Source organism: Aedes albopictus, chromosome 3, assembly GCF_035046485.1.
Source record: "Aedes albopictus strain Foshan chromosome 3, AalbF5, whole genome shotgun sequence".
NCBI classification, from domain to species: domain Eukaryota; kingdom Metazoa; phylum Arthropoda; class Insecta; order Diptera; family Culicidae; genus Aedes; species Aedes albopictus.
The window spans coordinates 241,058,996-241,077,717 of NC_085138.1; the positions used below are offsets into that span (position 1 = coordinate 241,058,996).

At 41.1% G+C, this 18,722-nt stretch overlaps 1 protein-coding gene across 5 annotated transcripts in view; it reads right to left on the bottom strand.

Moving 5' to 3' along the window:
* LOC109409390 (fat-like cadherin-related tumor suppressor homolog) overlaps nucleotides 1-12,633 on the bottom strand; it is a 1,285,617-nt gene extending 1,272,984 nt beyond the window's left edge. For 3 of the 5 annotated variants that reach the window (XM_062859767.1, XM_062859766.1, XM_062859763.1), the window contains exons 1-2: nucleotides 12,148-12,633; nucleotides 5,160-6,098 (exon numbers count right to left, since the gene is read on the bottom strand). The gene's annotated coding sequence lies outside the window, so the exon portion shown is untranslated. The remainder of the gene's footprint in view (nucleotides 1-5,159; nucleotides 6,099-12,147) is intronic. The other 2 variants (XM_062859769.1, XM_062859768.1) reach the window with 1 other exon arrangement.
* Nucleotides 12,634-18,722: the final 6,089 nt, after the last annotated feature.

Sequence of the window (18,722 nt, forward strand, 5' to 3'; positions counted from 1 at the left end):
ATTGCGGCACTGTCCCGGATGATGTCCAATAGCTCAGCGGTGTACGCCAGTAAGCGCAAGCTTCTGGCTAGTGTTGCTACGTCCATACTTAGGTATGGCGGCCCGGCGTGGGGTACCGCGCTAAGTACTGAATGCTACCGACGGAAGCTGGAAAGTACTTACAGGCTTATGTGTCTGAGGGTTGCAAGCGCGTACCGTACCGTGTCACACGACGCTCTCTGTGTCATTACTGGTATGGTGCCCATCAGCATTCTTATCAGTGAGGACATGGAGTGCTTCGAAATGCGCGGCACAAGAGGCATACGCAAGACTGTCAGGATGGCCTCTATGGTCAAATGCCAGCGCGCGTGGGACAGTTCCACCAAAGGAAGGTGGACCCATAGGTTGATACCGAGGGTAGATAGTTGGATTAATAGGCGCCATGGGGAAGTTACATTCCACCTGACACAGGTCCTTACAGGTCATGGTTGCTTCCGACAGTATCTACACCGTTTCGGGCATGCGGATTCTCCCGAATGCCCAGTGTACAATGGTTTAGAGGAAACGGCGGAACACGTTTTGTTCGTGTGCCCGCGTTTTCGCACAATGCGTGACCGCATGCTTGCCACATGCGGGGAGGACACAACTCCGGACAACTTGGTCCAGAGAATGTGTAGGGATGAGATTAGCTGGAATGCCGTTTCAACGGCTATCACCCATATCGTCTGGGAGCTACAGAGGAGATGGCGCGTGGACTCGGAGAATGGCTAGTCCAGATGCAGTACAAGAGGTGGTCCAGGGGTTCGAAGTCGGCTTCGTAGGTCATACCGGTGCCCTGCGGTCGAGATCGACCCTTACAGCGATTAAGTGGCCGTGGAGAGGAAGTCCCGGTAGCGGTGCTGTCGTGGCGTCAGTCTACTGGGTTGGATCTGAGCCGGCGGTTGGAAAGGGGTCCCCGGCAAGGGTCGGGGTAGGTGAGACCCTGCTGTTTGCAACCTACGGATGCATCTGATAGGGCCTGAAGGGTAGTAATACCCTTCCTTTGCGGCCAGGTCAGATCGGGTTGCATGTGGGCATCAGTTCTTGATGTCCGCTCAGCAGTAGGGCGCGGGCAGGGTTGACCCTGCCCGCCTTCTGAGGACAAAGGGAGTGGCGAGGACCACTCGGGAAACTGGCTAAGCGCCAGCAGGCTACCGTGATGGACTCTCCAGAGCGAGTCATCGATGTTCGTTGCTGCTAGGTTAGGGCAGCTAACCTTGAGGGTGCGATATGCACTAGCCCCTCTCTGAAGCAATACCTTCTTGGTGGTTCCGGAGAGACGTAGGGTTTGGCGACCATAGGAATGTGTTTTAGTGGGTCGAGGAGAGAGTAGTCCTGGCTTCTACCGGCATTGTAGGAGACGGCCTCATTCCCACACTACCCTAACCTTCCTGTTAGGGTGTCTGATGAGCAGATTTATCCCCCTATGGTTTAGAAGGAAAAAAGAGAGAATTTTGTGATAGATTTTGTCAAAAGCTGTTTTGAGGTCAGTATATATGACATCAACCTGTGCGTTTTGCTCCATTGCAGTTATGCAAGTTTGTGTAAAGTCCAACAAATTAGAAACTACCGATCTGCCAGGCATTAAACCGTGTTGATCTGAGGAGATGTAACCTCTAGAGCAGGCTAATACAGCTTGACTAATGATTATCTCAAAAAGCTTAGAAGCTGCAGAAAGACTTGGTATTCCTCGATAGTTCTGAACATCTCGGCAATCACCGGATTTGAATACGGAAAACATATACGATGACGTTGCTCTCCTAGCTCAACGGCGCTCTTCAATATATTGGCGACCGATGGTGGCACCAAGATCAACATAGGTGCACGGATCAAGAAGGCAAGGGCTGCCTTGGCGAGTTTAAGAAATGTATGGATAAAACAACAAGATTAGTCTGCTCGAACCACCAAAATCCGAATTTTCAAGCGCCACAAAACGACAACCTTTTCATGTCTCAAAAATGATATTCCATCAGCTCTCTTTACTAGACTTTCGGACTCGCACCAAATCTGCGGCAGTGTCCGCCAATGAAGCACAACAATCCTCAACGTTGTATATTATTATTATTATTATTACTTCTTTGTCTCCGATATAAATCGTACAGGCTGATACTTAATCTTAACTTCTAATTTATTTCTAAAACTCCGCTTCGTCATATCAAATTCAAAAATATTACTGCCTTCGTTGAAAACCCTCATGCAGGAGCTCAGAGGATTGTCATGGCCGTAGTCTGTTCTATGGACAAACAGACGAAGAGTAACAAAGAGAAAATCGGTGTGACCTAGCTGACGAAGTGGTGCATTCAACGAGAGTTCCAACAGGAGATCAGGGCTGTCAATGTTGTTCTACAAAATATGAAACACGACTAACTGCTGAAGCTTTTTTCGCCGACCGGAGAGCAGCTCCAGATTAATCAGGCGGCAGCAAACAGGATAGTCCGGGAGGGGTTCAGGATCATTCCATGGTAGGATCGAAGCGCAAAGCGTATGAAGCGCCCCTGGACACATTGAATGCGTATGATCTGCGAAACATGGTACGGGTTCCAAATCGGGGCTGCATATTCCAGAGCACAGTAAAGTGACTTAACCCTCTAATACCCAATCCCGCCTTTAGACGGGGTATAGTTTGAGCATTTTTGTAATTTTTGTTTCGTGGAAAATCATTTTTTTTTATATTTTTGGCTGATAATTAGGACTGTTCTGTATATCTCAAAATGGTTTTTGGTGTATTTTAAAGCGTATTTACATTTTTTAAAAATCATTGAAAAATTGATGTTTTAGTCACCTTTTAGAAGTCATTGTTTATTTTGTATTGAATCGCTACAATTAACATATTTTAAATTTTTCCCAAATCATTCTATCCTTGTTTAATAGTTTAAGGGAATCGAATACACTCTAAAATTATTTTCCCTCAAATTACACGGAAAACAAAATTTTCTGCGAAAAAAATTAAAATATTAATATATCAACAATAATCGTAAAATCTCAAAATGTTTTTATTTTAAAAAAATCCGTTCCCCAAATTGGCTTCCAGAAAAAATATAAAAGTGTGGGGATGTTCAAAAATAAAAATTAGAAAAATCAAAAACTGAAATTCACGAAATCGAGAATTAAAAAGAATCATCTTCCAAAAAATGTTTAAATCGATTTTAGATGACGAAAAATGATATTTAGATCAAAATCAAAAATTTGGGTACTAGAGGGTTAAGTGTGTACGGATCAATGAAATGCGTTGTGTTCCGGCGGATGAAGCCTAGTACGGAGAAGGCTTTCGCAGTTGTTACCGACAAATGCTTGTTGTAACGAAGTTGGCTGTCGACCGTCACACCCAGATCACGAATTGACTGTACACGTTTTAGCTGGATGGCTCCCATCTGGTATTGGTGTATAATCGTACTGCGTTTGGGGCTAAACGTTATTAATACTCACGTCCATACCATTTTCGTGACACCAGCGCAGCAGCTCGTTTATGTCCGTCTGGAGTGCAAGGCAATCGAAAAATGTGGCAATGACTCTCAAGATTTTCATGTCGTCCGCGTACAGCAGTTTTCCACAAATCGTTGATCAACGGCGTGTAGATTCGGTGGCCTAGGATACTGCCTTGTGTAACGCCGGCTGGTATGTCAAAAGAATTCGAGTTTGCATAATTTACTTTTACAAATGCTTTGCAACCAGAATGGTACGGCATCAGCCATTCAGTAAACCAATCAGGAAAACCAATGTGCTTGAGTTTCTCAACAGCGTACTTATGAGGAACAGTATCGAACGCCTTTGAAACATCTATGTATGTAGATTGAGTCTACCTGCTTACGGGGTTCTATTTCTTTGAATAGTGCGGAAGTGTAGCATAATAGGTTTGTCGTGGTAGAACGATGAAGTACAAAACCTTGCTGAAACTCCGAAATAAGCGGCTTAGCAGCGTTAAGCATCATATCGTGAACTAGAGCTTCAATTAATTTTCTCAGGCTACAAATAATTATAATATATAATAATCGAGATGCCACGATAATATTCAACATAATGAATGTTCCGGTTTTGTGAATGGGTATCATGAAGGCAGTTTTCCATAGACTTGGGAAGGTTTTTTCTTCTAAGGAACTGTTCAACAACAGCATTACATTCACCACCAACGATATGGCACAGTTTTTCAACAGTAACGAGAGCAGACCGTCGACACCAGCACGATTACCAGATCGTTGAGACCATGTGGTCAACTATTTTTCATTGTAATTCCATGATCCTTTTTTGTGTGTTTATCCGTGCCGACTTCTTGAACAGCTCCAAACTCAAAGTATCCATCTCTCAACATCGTAATCATCGCCATAAATGCGCAACATAGAAAGAAAAAAGAAATACACGTTATTACTCTATAGTGATATTCTCACGGCGGTCATTTAGAATGGTTTCACGTATGGGAAAGAGTCAAAAAGATGTTTGTTGATCTTCTTTTCCGAGCTCAGTACATCTTTTAAGCACATTGAATCGAAAGGCAGCATGTTACTTGATACTCTGAACATTGAAATTGAAAAAGTACAAGTACAAGTTAACATTTTCTTACAACCACCATCAGTAAATAAATTACAAGAATCTACAGTAAATTCAAAGAGGAACAAAAAAATTTTGTACATTTTTTAGCACGTCTTTGTTTAGAAAAATGATAATAAATGTTAAAAAAAAAGATATCCTTGGTGTACCATAGTCGACGCAAGTTTACCTGCAATGTGACATAATTTGGTATGTGATAAGATTATCACTCTAGCTGAGCTATTAAATGAAGTAAAAACATTTAGTCGAGTTTCTTACTCACGAAAGCGAGAATGTATTTCTGAAGAAATGTGATATGCACAATCTACATCAAAGAGCAAGGAAAAATGTGCCCTTTATTGACATAAAAGGTTCACGCAAGCAATGTCTAGGCTCACACAGTTACCCCACGTAAAGCTAGTTATCCAACGTTCTGAATCCTTTGTCCCAACTCAAAGCACCTAGTCCCTTTTAAAACGACAGAAGCTAATATTAGAATAAATGAGTGCTTAACCCGGCATGCGTAAAACAGCAAAGAAAACGGCACGGTTACCCTCCTCACTATGAATAGATCCTGTAAATGTACAGAGGAGAATGACACAAAAAAGTAGTCTGCTAACCTTCAAAATACAGCACAGGATGTTGAGGCAGTCGCACACGCACACAAGTTATCTGTTGTCTGATCTGGTCTGGTGGCTTCTGGTCGTGGCGAGAAACTACAAATGTGTGTATGTGTGCGTGCCAACTAATCCTACTTGATGAATGCGGGTTGTTTTGCTCGTGACAGCTGATTGATGCCGGTGCAGTAGGTTATCCCTCTTCTTCTCACTGCTTTCTGCTTTGATTAAGGACTTTGTATTCTTCGCTTTCAGAGCTTGCAAAAACCCCACACTGCTTTCTTTGAACTTTATATCATCACCCTGCTGCCGGTAGATTAATGATTTTCACTGCTTCACACGGTTTTGCTGGCCCAACCAAAAGCTCTTCCTTCAACAGGTTCACTTTTGCTCTCTTTGCGAAGATTTCACGCTCACAACAAACACCACGAAAAACAACACGTTGGTAGACCGCCAGAGGTCTCAACGGCCTGCTCGCTCGAAACGTGAACGCTGCTTTTGCTTCTGCTTCTGTTGTTCCATTGATAAACACACAGAACTTCCCCACGGCACAGAAAAAAAATGAAAGAAAACAAGCACCGACCGACCCAAAACACGATTTCCGATCGCACCTAGCTCGCTCGAATTAATTCCATACGAATTTTCAATCAATTTAATCACATTTATTTTTCCACGCTCCTCTTCTTTCTTCCGGTCGTCCCGACATCGACCCCAACTACACTTGAATATTTATTTTCTTTAGCTGAATAATTTCAAGCACATGCTGGTGCTGCTTCTGCTGCTGGCCTGCTTCCACACGCCTTCGTCTGCATTTGCATTCGTGTGGGTATGTATATGAAGGAATTTAATTGAACGGTACACTCGCGAACTGCAGAGGCCGGTCCGGTGTTTCACCACATTGCGCTTGGATTAAATCTCGTGTGAAGCCTGACGGCTGTTCTCCTGAAAGCAAAAGAAATAAACGAAAAGATAAGAACTTCATGTGCATCGCGCTATCGCTGCGCAAGAGTTGCGTCTGCCAGCATCTGGATCGACATTCGAAATGGTCTATAAATCTTCGAGCTCGAACGAATTGGTTAAAGTCACTTGCATCCGCTCAAAGCAACAAGATTATTATAAACATTTCCCTCTCAGTGTTGGTCCAGATTTGTCCTAGGAATCAGGTTCTCTGACATGATTCAAGGCAGAACGCAACTCGCCCGCAGTTGTTGTCGTCGTCGGCCGGCTGGCTTCGAGTTTTTTTTTCGCTTTTCCTTTTACCAACTTCGTTCGTTAACCGATTGGATGCGATCTGAGAGATGGAGATCACCAACACACTCCGCAAAATCGTTGTCTATACCCATACAAGGTAAATCTGACCTGACGCACCGTCGTATATCATGGTTCGCGTGCCGCATTCGTAAGCACCCAATCAGCTCGCGAAGTCGCGACTCGCGAGACGACGCGCATTTGTTTGTTCGGTCCGGTTATATCGTCGGTTTCCTGCAATAGGGGCACAACTCAAAATTTGTCATTTTTGAGATTTTGATGGTAAATGGTGAAAAACTATGTAAAATTGCATCTCACAAAGACCCGTTCCGAAATTCGTTGTGAAACGCTAGATTTGGGCATTTTCACCAATTTTCCGCAGTAAGGGCACAACTCAAAATCAGCCAACTTTTTCAATAGTCGTTGAAAAATAGTAGTCAAAAATTCATGACACAGATAGTCCTTCAGCTCCTTTCAATGATACAACAATCAAAATGTGTTTACTTTTGTCAAATGATGAGAGAAATAAGTGAATTTGCAAGAGGTGCTTCAAGATTGCCAATTTTCAAACGCTTATTCTGAAAATTCACATTTTTTGAGTTGTGCCCCTATTGCAGGAAACCGACGATATGTCTGGAGGTGAACCGAGCTCATCAAGTTTTGCCGTGTTCGACGCTCGCTGGATGGATTAAATGGCTTATTGGATTTGATTCTTGTTGGAAATTTGTTCTCGTCCGCGTGGATGAGTTTTGCAAGTGTGGAACAGAGAAGATGGAGACATTTGTACAATGTGTATGGACATGTTTCACCTTGCCATGAGATCAAAGTGGAATTGCTCGTTTGATGCAACTGCCTTTGTAACTTCACCTGGCGACAAGTTTTAACTCGGTCGAAGAAAGGTGAAGGTCTTCGAGTAAACTTTTGTACTTGACCCAGTCTGGGCTATAGAAATAAATTGTCTAACTAAGTGGCATATACTTGTACTTGATGTAGCGTTGGAAAAGTATATGCCACAGTAAACGAGTTTTTACAGAAGCAAACGCAGAGATTATAAATATCAGAAGAAATTTTAAAATAATTAAAATTGACTCTTAACTTTTTAACGCATTATGCTTATCAGTCAATTATCACGAACAGCTCGAGTGAGTGTATTCTTATCAGAGGCGCCAGAAAACCAACAGTTCACTTCCGATGAGATCACAAAAATAACGTACTGTCATGCATACCATACATACTTCTATAAGGAGATTCACATGGAATGATGGCTTCATTTGATAGAATTACGGAAGAACTCGTGTATCTGTTACGTTGTACGACTATTCGACTACAAAAATAACAGTTTCTGATTTTTTAGGATTTTTCCCAGGTTCTTGAAAATAATATCAAGTTAAAATAAGCTTGAGCATGAATACAATTCCAGGTATTCACAGTTACTACTGAAGTATTGAAGTGCTTATTCGGTAGTTTCTTTTTACTAAATTAGAAGGGCATTCCTATTTTGGTAATATTGGGGAACTTTCGCCAAATTGGCCTCAACGCTTTCATAAATTATACGACCAAGTTTCAGGCAATTTGGCCGACCAAAACCCTCATGACGAAGAGAACAAACTTGCCGATAAAACCAAAAGTTACTCTAAGTAGTTAGTTGTCTAGAAGTGCCAGAGATAAACAAGGTTCAACGGAGCCTCCAAGCAGTGCACTGCAGTGTTGTCACCAGGGCCAGGGTTGGTAACCATCTGTTTCGTCACCGACCAACGACGAAAAATTAACAAAAAAAATCGTCAGCCAATAAAACTCCGTCACTTGCATCATCAGCGACCGACAAAGAAACCACGACGAGGATGAACCAAAAATAAAACAGGGAGCTACAGTTTTCGTCATTCTCTTTCGTCTCCTTTTGCAACGACGAAAAACGAACATGCATTCATCACATGGCATCCGACTGCATACGGAAGGCGAACCAATCAAGTTTTAATTGACGATTTAGCCACGGTCCTTACGAGCTATTGAATTAGCTCTATTGGTATGCTTGTTGTGCTACCAATCTGCAGGTTTTTGGTTCGATTCCGAATGAAGGCGTGTTTCATCTTTGCATCTTTTTTTTTCTGATCAGCCAATCCCGTGGGACTGATTATTCGTTTGCTTGCCCTGTCCGAAGTAAGCCACTCAACGAAAATGCCAATAAAGAGAAACGGCAAAACTCTTTCGTCGCGACCAGCAAACTGACTGACGGTGTTTGAAGAAAAATCATCTAGAGCTGCTGACTCAGTGACACAAGCTTTATATTACCCGTTGTCGTCAGTGATTATGCTTCAGCTCCGATGACTATTAACAACCCTGGTTGCCACTATAAGTTGATCTGTAACACTAGTTTACAGCATTTTTGAACTCGGTAAGCTGATGATCATTTTTGGTGTAGAATCATGCCCTGAGTTGACGGGAAGGAAAAAAAATACAGTAGAGCGGAATTTTTTCGACTTTTCATTCAAGCTTGATGATTTGAAATCGATTTTTGTTCTATTTTTAAGCAAAGTTGATCACTTCATACATCTCATTTTCCGTAATCAATACTACGATTGAGCTGATTTTTTTACTGTATCTCGCCTACATATGATATGTCAAATGAACACTGAGAAAGAATTTTCAAAATACATTTCTTCATATATTTTTGGAAATTTTCCTAAAATTTGAGGAGATCGTCCCTTAAACTCGACAATATCTCGAATTTAATCAATCTGAAAAAAATTTTGGTCGTTGACAGAAGTTCACGACCTCGTTTTGTTTTGTAAACTAGTGTAATCATACAGATTTTCTCACAGATTATATTGTAAATCCTGCATAAAAATATTAGAGTTTTTTAGAATATGATGCAGACTTAAAAAGTTTTTCAGAAAATATGAGATATACATACATCCTGCGGGCAGGCGTATAGCGTAGACTTTGACCAGAATATATGTTTCACAAGCAGTTCTTTGAAAGCCACAATTCTGCGTTTTTTTTGTCAAAAAGACCCTTTTTTTAATTCAGTTTGGGTACCAACTCTCACAATAACTCCCTAAAAAATAATGCCTGTAGGTTTCTTCAGCTTATCAATAGAAATCCATGAATTCTTCAGAAATTCCGCTATGGATTTGTATAGTCTATCAATATTCTTTGGAAGTCCCTCGAGAACTTAAAAAAAAGTCCTGAAAATCCACTTGAGAATCATCCCCATTTCTTCAAACATTTCTGAAGATCCACCAAAAGCCTTACATTATCTCGCAGAGTTAATCTGCGATTATCTCGAAGAGTTACAACATAATTTCCTCATAAGGGCGAAATATCTTCAAGAAGCTTTGCGATCTACCAAACGACTCCCGAAATTTCACATGATTGTACAGAAGTACAGATCCTAAAATAAAATGAATGAAATAAACCCCATTCCCGGATCTACAGGTAAACTTAATTGCGCATTACCTAAATTCACAACGAAACGACCGTTTTCGTCAACTTCTTGCATGTGAATCAAATACCAACTGCGGATCCCGTTACGGAAATGTTACAGAAGATTATTACCCACGGAAGTGCGTTTGGAAAATATATGGCAAGTGATATTTTAATTTGTTTTGATGTGAAGTGCCAAGAATTGAGTAGTTCAAAACCTTATCTAAACACATTTTGAAATAAAATTACTTTCCTGAAAATTTTTTGATTTCAAGATGAAATAAAATTCCTGGTTTTGTAGAAAGTAGACACTCCGATAGTTTTTTTTTTTTGCAATAAAGGAGATGTAAAAATTTTGTTTAATCAGTTTTTTTTAAACAAAATTCTGAAACGTCTAGAAGTATGGAAATTTCGCATTGATTTCTATTCATGTTTTGAAGTCCTGAGCTATACCAAATGGATCTGCCTGATGTATATCACTCACTCTCAGTATACGTTGAGCAGCATTTTCAATTAATATCTGAGGAAATTCATACAATTATGTTTGGTTGTTAATCGAACGCAATTTATGGTAGAGAATGAAAAATGTATATTAGATTACTGTTGGTGAAACGTTTTGAAATTCAACATCAAATTCGTATACCATCTCCAGAGGCACCAATATCTTGAATTACTCGATGCAATAAACCAAGGTGTAACTGCTTATTTTGAGTTGTGTGACTTGCAAAAAAAAACACACAAACAAAATCAAGTGTGCTGTAGATTTTTTTCAACATTTGTGTTCTTAAAAACTCGAGTACGGAATTTTTGACGGCCAGTAGGGCAGCCATGTTTGGAATCTGTGAAGTTTCTCTATAAAAGCATTTCTGGCAGATTTCATGGCAAAGTTTCAAAACGAACATCTTGAAAATTTTAGGAACAAATTCTGTTTAAAAACCTACATGAAAACTGAAATAACTACTCACAGGGTTCTTGTTCGAATTTCTAGAGATTTTTCATAGAGAAATATGTAAGTATATAAATTCAAAGAAGTCAACCACGACTCTTTTAATCTGATGTTGGATTGGAGCCTTCCTTTGAGATTATTTTTTAATGTTCTAAGAAAGGTCAATTTACTTTAGTTATATTTTGAATTTGAAAATTCTCTTGCGTCACAGTGTTGGACAAACTTTTCAGGTCTGAGCAAGTTCGATATATTTACTTCAAAAATAAACTGCTTAAATTGTTAGCTTAGGAATCCTTCTGAACGCATGTTCTCTCTTGAGGGATATGCCAGTCATATAAATTCCACGTAATTGGATTGACCCAGTATTTTCACTTATGAGTAAGCAATATCTTTTAGCTCCTTATCATAATCGCACAATGTTTTGACCACAGAAGACAATCACTTGCATGAATATAAACTCCTCGATCCACGAAATTGCACCTTTATTCGGAACAATAATCCATGTTGCCAGAGCTAACTATGGCCACTCGACATCATTTCATTTGTTTTCGTAATACTCCACTTGAGCCCCAGAGCAACATTGTTTTCCACTTAGCATCTGCTTTTTTTTTTTTCAGCAACGGCAAACAGCCCCACTTTCACGTTTTTCTCGTTTCATCCACTTGCACTGAATTCATCAGAATATTTTTATCCATTCTCCGAAGATTGATCAACGGCTTTGGTTCACAAACGGCGTAGGCCTACATACACTACTGGGGCACGATGAGTGTACGTCGCCCAATCACCGATGGCAAAATAACTTTCTTCTTGGAACAACCAACTTTTCAGCGAATCCATCAAAAGATCGACGTCTCCCAATCGGCCATCCGATATCAATCATAATAAAAGCATAACATACATTCTCCATCTTCTTGTCTTCAAGCTCGGAACAACAAAGCCAGCCAACCGACCCCCAACATAACACCGGGGCATTACACAAATTTACACATTTTCTTCCAATCAAATTTATTCTAATTCCCCAAATGACCGTATCAACAACGATGTGCTGCTATGACCTTCGTCGGTGCAAAAACACTCGCCTACCATAGGCTTCACAGCCAAGTTTCCGATCGAACCCGGAATTCATTTATGATTAAATCAATTATTGAATTATCCCCATTCTCTTCCAACCCTGACTATGTAGTAGGAGGCACACGGTAACCTCCAGTTCGATCCCGTCCTCCGTATTTGGGACTTTGGCCTGGCGGCGGCTCGGTGGAATGCACTGCAACTTCGCTTTTTTTTGTTATTCACACTGCTGCAGCAACGATACACCAGTTTTGCACCGACAGGCCCCAGCTCATACCCACACACAAAGATAGCACACGAGTTTACCTTCGAAAAACGGCAGCAGCGGCAAGGATTGCGACACGCGACGAACGATGATGATGACGACGACGACGACCACGGTGAAGAAACAGGAATAATAAAATACCTTCGAGGGCCGAGTGGCCTAGTGGAACACAGCACACACCGGAGCCCACGTCGCCACTTCTCTCGCGCACGCAACTGCACCACTTTCCGCACCGTGTGTATGTAGTCTATGAACCGAACCCGAATCGCGCCACTACCGTGTAGAATCTCCCGGTGGTAGGTTCCCGACACTGTCACTCGGACGAAAGCACGCGGCGAACTAAACGAACGAATCCAAAGCGACACAGTCGGTGCTGCTGCTGCTGCTGCAGCTCCAGCGAAGAGCTGTAACATCGGTGAGAAAAGGCGAATGCTGTGCGAGCCGTGAGCTATGCTCGGCGAACCGGGCGAAGTGAAGTGAGAGTTCATCGGCAGCACGCTGATCGTCGTCTCTTTTGTTGGTGAGAGTAGATTTATGGAGCGAAAGAAAGGAATCAAAACAGAGAGTCGGATAACACCAACACACAGGTAGGTTCATTCCGGTTTACCAGAATTGAGATGTAGTGTGTGTTATGAATTAACAATATTGTTGGTTGTAACTAACAAAAAAACCAGACTTTTGCTTCGGTAAATACGGTTTTCATTCATGAATCTTTATTTCGACCTCTTTTATTACACCCAAACAATCAAACGTGTAAGTAAAGTTTAGAAGTCCAATTAGAAAACGTGCTCCCCATACTCCACTCAGCACCAAGCATGGGAGACGAGGACAGAAATAAACAAAGTTCATTTCTCAAGACAGCGAAAACAGAAACCGCTGGAATACGCCATATTGAACCGGTTCAGAAAAATTTCGCCCGACTATCAAGCGGGGAAATATTTCAACGTAAACGTTCGTTAGGCCATGCACCGATTCATAAAATGGCAACAAGATAACTCGTTAATATTACCGCGGTAATGAAAGTTGCACCATTAAAATCTCTGTCAATACCGCGTCTGGAGTTCACGGGAAGTTTTCTTAACGCAAGGTTGTCCAAAACGGTGAAGGAGTAGGTATTATGCGATCCTAATTGACCGTCGAGTCATGTGAATGGACTCGAAAACAACATTGGCTGGGTGAATTTGTGGCGTTTCGCGTGAAACTGATCACAGACAAATTCAAAGCTTATGAATGGATTTTTGCCTTTCTCGTACACCAAGGTGTACCGAAAGGCTATATGTTCACTCCAAAATCGAAAATTTAATGGGGGCTCTATCAAATTTTCGTTTTTCGAGTGAGTCAAGTGTTATATACCAATCGACTCAGCTCGACGAGTTGAGATGATGTCTGTGTGTATGTATGTGTGTGTGTGTGTGTGTGTGTGTGTATGTATGTGTGTGTGTATGTGTACAAATAGGTCACCTCATTTTTAGATAGTAAATATGAACCGATTTCAACGACCGATGGTTCATTCGACGCGGTATATTGCCCCATTGTTTCCTATTGAAAATGGTTCAGATCGGTCCAACCGTTCCGGAGTTATGGCCATTTAGGAGTTCCGGAGCGGTACCCCAGGAAGGGACCAGATATGAAAATGCAACAAACCCGTGTATGCGACCCATCAAACCACTGCATTTTCGATTATCTGATGAACGGGAAGTAGGAAAATAGTCTCAGAATATATCTGAACCGGTAGTGTTTCGGAACCGGTTCCGGGTTTCCCGCCGGAAATGGCCAAATATAAAAGTGAACATAACCCATGCATGCGACACGTCAAATAGCGGCATTTTCAATAACCTGATAAATGGTGAGCAGGAAAGTAGTTTCAGACTATATTTGAACCGGTAGTGTTCCAGAACCGCTTCCAGGTGTCCCGCCGGAAGTGGCCAACTAAAACAGCGAACCAAACCCATGCATGCGACACATCAAACAGCGGCTTTTTCGATAACCTGATGAACGGTAAGCAGGAGAATAGTTTCAGACCATATCTGAACCGGTTGTGTTCCGGAACCGGTTCCAGGTGTCCCGCTGGAAGTGGCCAATAAAAAAAAACAAGCCCAGGCATGCGACACATCGAATTGCGGATTTTGCGATAACCTGATGAACGGTAAGCAGGAAAGTAGTTGCAGACTATATTTGAACCGGTAGTGTTTCAGAACCGGTTCCAGCCCAAGTAACCAAAAGTTCCGCTTCCCATGACAAAATGCACTTTCAAGTTCCGCGAAGTTCAGATAAAGTTCCAAATGGAACTTTCTGGCTGCTTAAGAGGCTAACGATGAGCCTTGCTGGAACTTCGGTCACAAGTTCCGGCAAGGCTCATTGTTAGCCTCTTAAGCAGCCAGAAAATTCCATTCGGAACTCTATCTGAACTTCGCGGAACTTTAAAGCTGCTTAAGATGCTACTCGGAACTTTGTCGGAACTTTCAAGTTCATAGAAGTTCAGTTCAGTAGCATTGTGTTTCAATGAAGATTAAATTTATTTCTTTTACAGAAAACAACTGTTAGAGCATATATGAATAAAAGACAAATATGAGTTTATCAAATTAATGAATATTAGGCTTGAGCAAAAAAAAAAATTGCCACCCATCGGATTCGAACCGATAGTCGCTGCGTGAGAACCCTGCGCTCTACCACATTACTACAGTTGCGATTGAGTGAGCAGCAGGTAAAGTCTGACTTGAATCGATTTTCTGTCGGCAGCTAGTTTTGCACATTTGTACAGTAGTGAAGTTAGCTTACCTTTGTCTAGTGTCTTCAGCAGCGCAGCGGTAAGTCGGCAGGCTATCACGCAGGAGGATCCAGTTCAAATCTACATAGCAGCGACATGAGTGAAAATATAATTATCAGAAGCAATTTCCAGACATAAATCCACAAACCCACCAACAGAGTTGTGATTCTGGAAAACACATTTTTGTTTCTGCATGAATTTTGTCAAAGTTCTGTCAGAAGCTGCTTAGAAGGCTATCCAGCGTGCTTATGTGAACTTTCAAGTTCCAAAATTACTTAAAAATGAAGCTGCTTAGAAGGCTAATAAGCAACCACGAACAAGCTGATTAGCTTATACAGTACCCTTTTATCTGAACTTTTGGTTACTTGGGAGGTGTCCCGCCGGAAGTGGCCAACTAAAAAAACAAACCCAGGCATGCGACACATCGAATTGCGAATTTTGCGATAACCTGATGAATGGTAGTTGCAGACTATATTTGAACCGGTAGTGTTTCAGAACCGGTTCCAGGAGTCCCGCCGGAAGTGGCCAACTAAAAAAGTGGACTAAACCCATGCATGCGACACATCAAAGAGCGGCTTTTTCGATAACCAAAGGAACGGTAAGCAGTAAAATAGTATCGGCCTATATCTGAACCGGTTGTGTTCCGGAACCGGTTCCATGTGTCCCGCCGGTAGTGGCCAATTAAAAAAGTGAACCGAACTCAGACATGCAACACACCAAATAGCGGCTTTATCGATAATCAGATGAACGGTAAGCAGGAAAATAGCTTCCGACCATATCTGAATCGCTAATATAGTTAACTGACGAAGTTGAACGGGTGAATCCTGCTGAATGCGTCTGATGATGACCGAAGAATAGTAGGTCGAAACGCTTAAGGCTAAATAAGCTGTTTATCACCGATAATCACCAATCAATCCACTAAATAACATATCTGAACCGGTTGTGTTCCGGAACCGTTTCCAGATGTCTCGCCGGAAGTGGCCAGTTTAAAAAGTAAACCAAACCCATGCATGCGAAATATCAAATCATCAAAAATGTTCGATAACCAGATAAACGGGTAGCAGGAAAATAGTCTTTGACCCAAGCTCTGACCACACCTAAGATTACCGGCAGTGTTGCAGAATCAGGATTAGATGCATCGCTGAAATTACAACAAAACAAAATCGATGCAAGCGATACATATGCGTAAAAGAACAAAATCTTGATAAAAATTTAAGCGATCGTGTCAAGTCCCACCATTTTCCTGAGGCGTAATTATACAGTAGGATGGATCAACGTTGGGAAAATTTTAATTTTGTAGCATCAATCCCCTTTTGCGACTTATATTACTGCGCACAATTTTGATGCAACTGGTTGAGTCATCGCGCTCTGTAACACGGTTGAAATATGAATGGGTTTTATTATGGGAAATTTTACTTGCTAGCACTTTTTTTGTCCAATTTTACATGGATCTCATACTGCCGTTCCACACCCAATTGTCCCATGTTATATGGGAATCCCATATAACATGGGATAATCATGCGTAGAACGGCAGTTGAACCAATGATAATAAAGTAAAGGCTAAACTGTGCAGAAAAAAAAATGCTGAAATGTCTTGATAATGTTCGGCATCCAGTGCTAGTGAAGGTGGTCAAGCAGTCAACTGAGAGGTTTTAGTAGTTTACGCAACAAGGTGCAGAATGAAGATTTTTACAGCACGAGTCGTACATTTATCCAACGAGGCTTGCCGAGTGCTGTAAAAATCGAGTTCTGCACCGAGTTGGGTACAACGTTTTTTGCAATTTCATAAATTACCGCTTGATGATAGTTTTTAACAAAACTTTTCCATCAAACTGCACACTGATGTTCATAACCTTGTTAAAGAAAATCTGATCATAGCAGGTTTTACTGTGTAGTTGTCACAATTTTTCAAAACTGCGTCCAGAAAGCATCAAGAAGTTGATCAAAACTGGAAACAGTGCTGTAATGGTTCATTACGCAACGCAAATCAGTGCTGTAATGAACCATTACAGCACTGTTTATTTAGTGTGGGAAAGTAGGCCTTTTCCTGTCAGATTTGCGTGAGGTAAAACAGCCTATTACGATGAGAAATTGCAAAAAATATTTTTCAGCTCTGCTTATACGTTTAACATAATACATAACATAGGAATATGAGCCATCAATAAGTTTCCAAATTCGATTATGGCTTTGATAAGGTTCTTGTTTTTCTGAACAAGGCTGAAACAAATTTCGATTTTCTCTTAAGCCAAGAGGGGTTCCCCCTTGGAAATTTTGGGTCGGAATTCAACATTTTGAGGAAGGGCACAAAAGAATAAACCAATATTTTTTTAAATTTTAAAGTGAAGTGTCCTCCAAATAATTTCTTACCAAACCCGATGAGTTGGGCGGTTTTTCTTAATTGTTTGAGTATTTTTTTTTTCATCAAATACATTTATTATTTATCAACTCCACCCCCTCATTGACGAACGAGCACTGTGACAAAAAAAAAAGATGATGATATTTGTTCCGTTCTAGAGTGTTTTCAGGATTCAGGAACTTCGGCTTATGGCGACGGAAATATCTTAGAGTACATATTCGACGCGAAAGGCGCTATCACCACTAGGTGGATTAATCTGGATTTTTTAAATTATTATTACTGTGTATTTCATGAATGAAGATACGTTGCGTTCCCTCACAACATAATCAAGCCGTTGAGTAACCAAGCGGAGTAAGGGACCCAGCACAGATGCATCGTCACGTTGATTCCGTGGGTCCGACTTTCTGTACACACCAGAGCAAAACTCAATGCTTCATTTGGTAAGGGTATGCGGTATACCGAAAAGTTTCGCCAAATGCACCTCGAAACGAAATTCCGCGGAATGCCACGGAATTCAACCAGGCGAAATTTATGATTTTGAATTTCGTTTCGTTTCGTCAAATTCTAAAAATTTCGCCTTCAAAAAATATATTTTAACGAAATTAAACGGAATTCCGCGGAATGTCTAATAAATTTCGAAAACAAGTTCATTGTGAAAATGTCTTTTTTGAAAGAGTTTAATTTTTAGTGAAACTCTTGAAAGTGATTTATCTGTGTGACCAGGGCTGGATGTACGGGTGGGATGGGGGTGGCCGGGGGTGGTTATTCGGGCTCCGGCCCCTCACATTTTAGACCCCCCCTACAAAGACCTTTTTTGATTATTACACATCAGCTTTATGTTTCATATTGTTCAAATACTGTTTGAAAACAAAGAAATTTTTGTATGCTCATCACCAAGGGACCTTCGCATCCGCTCGGGCCTCGGGCAATCCTTGATTCGGGCCTGTGTATGACGAAACGCAATTCACGGTTGAGCTCTTATTTCTTTCGTTAATAAGAAATCCCGTAGAATTTTATGGCCAAATTATTCATGTACGATTCCTAAAGCTATAACCCTAGGCTAGTTCCGAATCAAATGACCTGAAGGTAGAACACACTTTTTAATTTTTTTTGGGAGTGGTTTTTTGATCCCAGGTCCTCGGTGAGAAGGGCATGCACATCAACCATAACATCAGGACCGCGTAACATGTAGAATCTAGAGTCCAGTTTTATCAGGTAGAATTGTTGGCCTTATATCTAGAGATGATTGTATTTATAATTTTAGAATTTGCGGATTGCGGATCGAGTTTGCGGATGCTTCAATGATTACCGCATATATTTCGTAAGCATTCTCTGCGAGTTTTACAGGGTATTTTCTGATAAATTAAATCATCTATCATTTCTTTGAAGGTTGTAGATTTCAAGCTTTCTTTAGCTTGATTGGTAAACATCTAGTAGTTGATGTTTCCACATCATATGCTTTATGTTTCTGTTCTGATAAACAATCGATAATA